This window comes from Cryptomeria japonica, chromosome 3, assembly GCF_030272615.1.
Source record: "Cryptomeria japonica chromosome 3, Sugi_1.0, whole genome shotgun sequence".
Classification (NCBI taxonomy): Eukaryota; Viridiplantae; Streptophyta; class Pinopsida; order Cupressales; family Cupressaceae; genus Cryptomeria; species Cryptomeria japonica.
This window is the reverse complement of record NC_081407.1, coordinates 246,808,007-246,817,624: the sequence shown is the minus strand read 5'-3', so window position 1 is coordinate 246,817,624 and position 9,618 is coordinate 246,808,007. Positions and strand designations below refer to the sequence as shown.

The window sequence follows — 9,618 nt, the reverse complement described above, 5'->3', positions numbered from 1 at the left end:
GTTGCTTATTGAATAGAGGTTGCAAACATATTCACTAAACCTTTGGCATCACCTTATTATCTTCACTTCCAATCAACACTTGGGGTGAAAGAAGTTTGTCCTTGGGGCGTCATCTTGAGTCCTTCCTTCACATGTAAGTGTTTCTCTTTTTTGGGAGAATCTTTTTCCTAAGGGTTTTTCTCATTTTCTTCATTTGTGTGAGATCTTTTGCATATGGGTACTCATCATGCCTTTGCACCCATCTTTGAGTCTTTTTAAACTTTACTTTCCTCTCTAAGTTACAATCGAGGAGGGTGTTAGTGTGGACAAACATATTCACAAACCAATTTCCCTTTTGGGTCTTACCAAACCTAGTTAGTTAAATTTACTTACGGTATTTAATTTTTGTGTCTCAACTTACATGGTCATGACAATTGTAATAATTATATGTTGTCCTATCTCTCACCCTTATCTATATATAGTATACACACATTTAGAGATAAGATATTTCCATAATCCATAAAATAAATCAAAAGTTGTTTCTAGATTAAATTGTGTGCATGATTTTTGAATCAACGTTTCAGATCACACTTCGTGAACATTTCTCTATGTGCATTTCATTTCATCGCATTGTATTCTATTGTACTAGTATTGGCATTATAACATTTTCAATGCTTCTATCTTGTGTGGAAGGTTATTTGATGTTGATAAAGATTCTTGCTCCTATGAGTCCTTTTGGTGACTTCTTATCCCATATACCTTAAGTCCCCCAAAGCTAAGTAAAGAAATGCTAAACTTATGCAAGGTTTTAATAGAAAACTCAAACCAAACAAGACAAAGCTTAGTAGAGCATGCAGATTGGTGTCCAGGAGTTGCTCTATTCAGATCCTAGCCACACCATTTAAGCTAGGAACTAATAACAACTAACAAGAAGATAATATTCAAAAACAAGAATGATACCACAAGGAAAAAATCATACTATCCCCTACTGCAAAATTTACTTAATTGGCTAGATTGATTGATATCAAATATATCAAACAAGCTTATGTCTATGACAATTCATCAACCTACACCAAATTTCAATGACTAACATATCAACACATTTCAATAATGAAAAAACAATGAATTCCATTGGTTGATATTTCAATCAATCTTGCAAAACAGAACCCTTATATTGAGGGTTAACCATATACCACCTAAGTCATTCACATGATACCAAAATCATATTATAATTAATTTTGATGAATTATAGCCATATATTAAAACTAAAGTTAGTTCTAGATGCATTTGGCATTTGGGTGGTGCATATTTATGAAATATCACTTTAGGGAATAAACATGACTCGTTAAAAAAACTCACAACTCATCTTCAATAAGTTGTGCTTCACTCTAGCCCCATCTCCCATGAACTGAAAACAGTGTCATCAAATTGATCAATAAATTTTGCATGACTAAAATTATCATTCTTTCCTGCCCAATATGCCATATCCATCTCAATATATTCAATATAGTAATTTCTTAAAACTTAAAAAAATAAAACTTAAGCTTTTCCCAGTCTAGTGGTTCACATCCTACCAAACCCAAACCACCCATAATACTACAAATCCTAAAAATAAGGGATATAGATGTAATTAGATCTAAACACTTTAACAACTTTACACTTCAGAGACTACCCATATACAAATTGATTACAAGTTTTCCAATTAGCTTGTTATGGTTAAAAACCAGCCAGGAAAAACAAATTCCCACAAAAAGAAAATTGACGAGATATGAACACCACGATCATCAGCAATGATTAACGGATAAGGAAAAAAACTCAAATCAATGGAATGGACTAATGCAGAGATATGGGAAAACTTGTGCACACTTTTTTTGCTCCTCCAGCTTAGGAATCGAGAAATTCAATTCAAGACCTTCTAATTGATCAGCTACAAAAAGAAAATTAATGACCACTGTACAGTGCCACTATTGGAATTTTCAAAAGAGAAAAAAAACACAACAATGGCCTGAAAATCTCAGACAGCAAACACAAATAGTTTTGTTTCAAACAAAGACCAAATTCCCATACCATGAATCTGTTTCTTCATCTTTGAGCTAAGTCTGTTGTGGCTTCTTTATCTGTCCTCCAACACAACTGTTTGCATCAACCCAAAATGAAAACAGCATTATAGCTCATAATCTGCCCACTATTTCTGCTCTTTTTCACTGGGAACAAGAAAGAAGAAAAGACTGACACATGTTATCCAAAACAGTATACAATACAATGGCAAATCTTCCTAGTGCTCCCACAGCCAGCGACAGACAAATATTTTTAAATTTTGATATTTTCTTGTATCGTCCGCATCAAAAAATATTCCTTAATGATAACTAAATTAGAAACTGCTAATTTCCAACCGAATGAAAAATAAAAATCAAAAACATTTTAACTAGTCATTGATTAGTCCAAAGATTGGATGGAATAGCATGTTTTTTTAAAGCAAAATGGAAGCAGATGTACCACATGAAAATGAGGATTAATAGATATAATGTTCCCTCTACAAGAGGTAGGGAAGCTAAAGGCGAAGACTTTCAAAATCCTTCAAAGAATGTCTCTACCCTTTTGATTGATAACTGAAATTAGCAAGTGCCCTTCTACTAAGTAGCCTTTTTGGAATTTTTTGGTTCTCTAATGGGCAGGCTGCATCAATATGCCCTACCATGTAATGTCTTCTACATTTGAAGGCTATATCTACCCTTTTGATTGATAACTGAAATTAGCAAGTGCCCTTCTACCAAGTAGCCTTTTTGGAATTTTTTGGTTCTCTAATGGGCAGGCTGCATCAATATGCCCTACCATGTAATGTCTTCTACATTTGAAGGCTATATGTTCATAATCTAGGATCTACATCCAAACACAATCTTCAACTTGAATCCAAATGTCATCCAATAGACCTTTCAAAACATCTAGCTCTACCCAAATAATAGAAGTGGAGTTTATCAGTCCATCCATTTTCTGAATCTAAAACAAAGAATCTTCCTAAACAATTATTAATGCCTTGAAGATGAGTCAATCCACAATCAAAGTAGGAGATATGGAAGTTGCACCGAGCAGGATCATGTCATAGTGTTAGAAGTAGGGAACCATGGCTTAACCAATAGAACGTGTTCATTCCAAAAACATGGGCCTTTTTCCAAAATTAGAGATTGATCTTCATGTAATTTACGCAAAGGGAACAACAATCCCTTGACCAATAGAAAAGATTTCTAGCATATTTTGAAGGCTAAACGGCCAAGTTTTTGAAATCTACGCATGTGGATTGTGTAGGATTGGCCAAAAAGGATTGAAATTATAAATAAGGCCTAGGTTAGATTATTTTAACTCTTCCTACAAAACATCTTACCCCAAAGATATCATAGGATGAACTCTTGAACAGAAGACAAGATCAACATGTCACATTTGGGGCTCTCACACCATAGAAGGCTTCTTCGAGGGAGTCTTAAGAACACAAGGGTTTGCTAGAAGAACCCTAGTGCTCAAAGAATAAGCCCCAGCTGACACAACAGTTCTAATAGCATCATGATAACCAACATCTAGGCCTAGCTTGCAAGGAATGGCAAGATAGTAGGCACATAATCTAGGACAAGAGTGGAGCTCAAGATACCATGGATTGTAGAGGAAATGATAGGCTAGACTAATGTGACAAGGCCGGTGTTGTCCATATGAGAGTGGTTGCACCAAATATAACCAAATCCATATCACTTTTGTCTGTAGAGATTGTTGTACTAGAGTTTGAAATAGAAAGCATATAGGAGTGGGAAGAGCCATTTTTGCCTTCTTTGATTTCCTGAAATACTACAATTTTTCTTCTTGAAGTATCTTTGAAATTTTAAAGCAGGCATCTTGAATCATCTGTTGAAGTTTAGGTTTTGATGTTTTCAAGAAAAAATGGCCTCTTAAGTTTTGAACACCATCTTTGTACACTCATCTACAAAAAAAAATTTAATTTCCATATAGGCAGCCTGATATTACACAGACATGTAATCTCACAATATCTCACATGCAATTCAAAGTAGGGCAAAATGTAAATGTGACAATTGTACCCATGCTCTTTTCTCTAATCTTTTGGGCCCATGGCAATTAGGTTGTCTTTTATGCATCAACCAATGTGTAAGATGGTCTATTTCTCATGGAAGTTGGTAAATGATGTTATCTATCACTGATCCCATCATCACCCATCCATAGAAATGAATCTAAATTCCTAAATTTTCTATTCACCACCTTGGTTCTCATATGCAAGTGCAAAATTTATCTAGATCAATTCCAAGTCGACATATCTGAACTCCAAAGTCCCAAATTTTAAATTCAAATCCTTGCCACATTTTTCTCTTGAATACTATGAGCTGACTAAAGTGTGGATTATCCAAATTCATTGTAATAATCCTTACTGTTGTTTGTAGATCAGATTTGAAGATTTCTTTAACTTCCATCTCAAATTTTGCAAAATATGAAAACAGAGAAATCCAGTAAGCCAAATTGCTCACCAACACACACCCAACCAACTCTGAAACTTATTGCAACCAGCATAGAAATTCATTGACTGATTTGAACAAGGTTTTTACATCATCTTTACTGTTAAATACATCAAATAACAGCAATACACAAGCTGCAAATGTTGGAATCGTTTGCCGTTGCACCAAAAGCTCGAACTATCAATGCCCGATACAAATTCCAGATTTAACCCGACCCAAGGGAGGCAGTTAAGCCATGTCACGAGTCCCCAAGGAGGTGCTGACCACCAAGTCAACAATCTCCCCCTCAGCATCAACTGAGCCTTCAGCACCCACCAAAGGGAGACTTGAACCCATGACCTAAGGCTCTGATACCAATTGTTGGAATCGTTTGCCGTTGCACCAAAAGCTAGAACTATCAATGCCCGAATACAAACGCCAAATTTAACCCGATCCACGGGAGGCGGTTAAGCCATGTCACAAGTCCCCAAGGAGGTGCTGACCACCAAGTCAACAGCAAAATACTTTATAAACAAAATTCCAAATCTGGAGCTTATACACACAAGAGAACTACTGCAACTCCCAAATAAACTCTCCAAACTTCTTACAATTGTCCATAATAATATAATATATGAAATAACATTCCAACAACAGCAATAAATAGAACTATATGCTGTTCGCAATACAATCTGAAACTAAACTCCTAAACTATGCACTCCAAACTTCTATGAATAAGCTGCAAACTACCCAAAATAGATCTGCAACTGGAAAGCATTCAGCACGTATACAACCTCAGGATGAGATTGCTCTTGGAGATCCTCTGGAGCACTGTCTTTGAGGCTCAAATCCCCCTGGTTTATCAGCCCTGGAGATTCACCTTCATTGGTTTGCCAGGCTCTGAAGGAAACAGCATTAGCCTGTCCAAATGACAAAATAGAATGAATGTAAAATGTTGCCAAAACATTACTTAAACTCCATAAGGTTTAAACAATTCAAAAGCCAGAATGGGCGCCCAAAATCCTATGCCCAAGTTGGAATATTCTCCACTTCATGCTTGGAAACTACTAATTTGACTTCGCCCTTTACCTTATGCAGTTCTAACAAAAACTTGCCATTTGCCAACAAATGTCAAACGGGCAATGAAATTCAAAATATTGCTAAAACAAGCCTTTTCAAAACCCCATACCATAACTTGAGCATTTAATTCTAAGTAGTATCTTTTGGCGATAAAATATTATTTTTGATTTAATCAAATCATCAAAAAAGATATTATTTTCCGGTCTATCTAATAGTCCTAATTTACTATTTTTGGACAGATGGGCTTACTATAAATAGTGAGTGCTATTTTTGGAAAGGGGAGATTACAATGGAAATAAATCACCTAGCACCTAATTTTGAGAAAGCAATCTATTGAGCACATTTATTGATTTGATTATAAGTGGATAAAAAGAATTGAGATCAACATTGGATCACAATCATAGGAGCATACTTCACATTTGAATGCTCCCCTTAACCATGATTCATCATTGTTGAATCAATCCATTTTGGGCTCTAACTGAGGAGAATATCATCCTCACAATTCATCAGATTCACCAATGGTATTTCTAAATACCACCAATTCCTTACCAAATTTAGATATCAAACAAAGAGGCAAATAATTTTTTGTGGTGTGCACAATGGATGGAAACACCATAGAAGATAGGAATAGAATAACCAATTTCCACTTCTGCATACCAACTGTAACACAGAGGCTGACTAAAACATTTCTAGTGTCAAAACAATAAACCCTCAGAACACCTACCTATCAATGAAGATCCTCCAATTCCTCATTCTGTGAAGACCTTAAGGTCTGTATGATCTAAAACTGTGTTTTTCTGAACCAGTAACTGCAAATTCAGGAATATATTTGTTATTGAACTGATATAGATTCTTTACAACGGCAATTTAAGCTTTCAGATTACACAAAACTCAATATAAAATTCGAACAGCAACACACAGCAGAGGATAGCTCTTGAGGGTTCCGTCCCAAGACCATATAGAGCTCGAACAGTAACACACAGCGGCAGTGGTGATCTCTTGGGGGTTCCGTCCCAAGACCCAAATTGTGCACAAAGGCAGACCAAAATATTCCGAAAAAACAAAGCAGAGTCTTCAATATATACCCACTTGGGGTGGTACATTAACTTGTACTGCAAGGCAAGTAAACAATCTGATTGCCTTCAATGAAGGGATGCCAGTCTGTAAAGAGGCAAAACACAGTTAGCAGCGAGTTGGCTGAAGTTGGTAGAAGCTTCCAGTTTACAAATAGTAGCAGACAGTTGGCACATAGTTGCCAAAGAGAAACCCTAGGGCGGTTTGTCTCTAGAAGACAAAGCAATCTGATTAGGCCCCCTTCAAGAAGTCAGAAGCTTCAAGAAGTCGGTTGTCACTTCAAAACAAAATCTGATCAGTTGTCACAACAAAACAAAACCTGATTTTTCTGCTAAAGGACAAGAGTGCACAGTTGGCAACCTGGAGATTGCCATCCAGGCCAGGTGGCCCCATTTCACAGGTTCATCACACATTCCTATACAACAATGCAGCAAAAGAGCTCACTGACCTCCTACTGAACACCACAAGGGATTCCCATGAGCCTAGCCACCTCAATATATTTAAATTGGTCAGGCAGAAACAATTGCAACAAGCAAACCCTTACCTATGCATCAAGAACAATGGTAGAAAAAGGTAACACAGTGGCTGACCAAAACATTTCTAGTGTCAAGACTCAAAACAATAAACCCTCAGAGCACCTACCTATCAATGAAGATCCTCCAATTCCTCATTCCTATACAACAATGCAGCAAAAAAGCTCACTGACCTCCTACTGAACACCACTGGGGATTCCCATGAGCCTAGTCACCTCAATATATTTCAATTAGTCAGGCAGAAACAATTGCAACAAGCAAACCCTTACCTATGCATCAAGAACAAAGGTAGCCAAGCTATAGAAAAATCCTTATGCAACACTAACTTCTTCTTACTAGCTTCCAGGCTACATTCAACCAAGATTTTATGCACAAACCCTAAAGCAACATTGCTATCACAATGGAAGATGCACCTCAAGTTGTTTACCAAGACTGAGTCACCATTGTCATACATTTTCCCTTACTGCCATTCCTTTGCTCACCATTCCTGTAGTAAACCAAATGCCTCCACCAACTACAAATAGACTTTCAAGAAGAACAAAGAACCAGAGCCACATTGTCCAATAACGGACAAGGCTTAGCATTTAAAAGCCAAGAAACACAAGATACAGAACCTTAAATTCTCATGCTCCTCCATGGATTGCATAAGCCTGCTAGGCTGAATCCAACTCCAATCAGCTGCAAAATTACTAAAAGTGTGGTTACTAGACCTTCAAGCACCGCAAACATAATCCCCAACTTCTATGAATTAAATCTCAAACTAATATCTACAAAAGTATGTGCAGATTATACATGATCGCACTTCATAAATCATGGAGGGTGTAGACCAATAAATTTTCCCAATTCTGGAGAAGTTTCTACCTGTGGGCTATACTCAGCTATAAGAGGGTCCTATTCCATTCCAAAATTGGGAGGACACATCAATCAATTTAAACTTATTCCACAAAGCAGTTGAAGTGCTAGTTACGACAATAGCCTTTAGACAGAGCATTCATAATTTCATACTATTAGAGAATCACCTTCTATCACATGCTTGTATTGCCATTCTACTACCATGGCTATCATAGCTAACAAAGTCTCCCATTCTGCCTGATTATTGGTTTTAGATCCAAAGAATAATGGACCTCCACATAAAAATTTGCCTTGCACATCTCACATGTTCAAGCCACCTCCAGCTTTACTCGGATTGCAAATCGAGGTACCATTAAAAAATTTATTTTAAGAAACCTTCTCAAGGAGGAGACCAACTTTCATTTTATCAGATTATCTTGAAAGATTCTTGTAGTCTTCTTGAGTGCTTTCCTCTTACTCCATGAATGAGGGGAGGAAAAACTTGAATTAAAATTCCCCAATTCCTGAGTATCCTTTGATCAGCAAGTGAGAAGGAAGAAGATGTTTTTTTAAGCTCAGGAATCGCATATTCTGTTATTGGTGATCATATTCAATTCCAGAAATTGTCCACTGACACTCCCTTGCTTCCAAAATCCTACAGTTCCATATAGCCATAAGCCCCAAAGAAGACACCTTATACATATTTCCAAAGGCTTTGTAACTTTGTTGAGCCTTTAGGACAACTGAATGGAAATTTTTCAACCATTTCAGGAACCACTCAGAGAATACAAAATAAAGACAACGATTCATTCCATAAATAAGAAGAAAAAGGGCAATGGATGAGCAAAGGATCCACCTTTTCTTTTGAGCCTTTAGGACAAATGCATGGCAATTTTTCAACCATTTCAGGAACCACTCAGATAATGCAAAATAAAGACAACAATTCATTCCATAAAATAAGAAGAAAAAGGGCAATGGATGAGCAAAGGATCCACCTTTTCTTTTGAGTTCACACAAGCTACACCTTGATGGCCTGAAGAAGGCTCTTTTGTATAAATTGTCATAGGTAAGAATCTTGTTTAGTGCTACTCCCCACATAAAACCATTGACTTTGGGGGTGCTTCTTTACACTAAATTGGCTTACCTAACCAATCCTCTAGATTAGCAAATGTTGGTACTTAAAAAGAGAATATCAAGATGGAACTTTGTAAATACCTGACAGATGACGATTCCAACAGGGTTTATCTATTATATTCAAACTGTACATAAATGTGGGATGAAGGATGGATCAAGCAGCAATCTTTGGTTTGTTGTGGTGGGAATGCCTGCCAAAATTTCAACACTCTCACCTTTCTATGTAGTACTAGCATTTCTTCCCAATTATTACTAATATTATAATAAGTGCCAAGACTCTCGGGCACTGATATCACAATAAACAATACTTTCAGTGAGGAACTTACAAAATGCAAGATGGAGCTTGGTTTTCAGGGTCAGTGTTAGTTGATATGAAAGTTAGCACATCATGGTAGGTCTAGGATTTGCTCTCAGCTTTTGCTGCACATTTTGCAATGTAGCTAAGCACTGCATGGCTTGATAGAACAGGTTAGCAGTCTACATTAGCTCTCCAAACTTATAAA

General features: G+C 36.8%; 1 long non-coding RNA gene across 1 annotated transcript; it reads right to left on the bottom strand.

The window, feature by feature from the left end:
- Nucleotides 1–4,976: 4,976 nt before the first annotated feature.
- On the bottom strand, nt 4,977–9,111 carry LOC131074363 (uncharacterized). The gene is made up of 3 exons (XR_009113049.2): nt 6,463–9,111; nt 6,268–6,352; nt 4,977–5,383 (listed from the first exon to the last, which is right to left on the bottom strand). It is a non-coding gene; the product is annotated as an uncharacterized LOC131074363 (long non-coding RNA).
- Between the last annotated feature and the right edge of the window lie 507 nt (nt 9,112–9,618).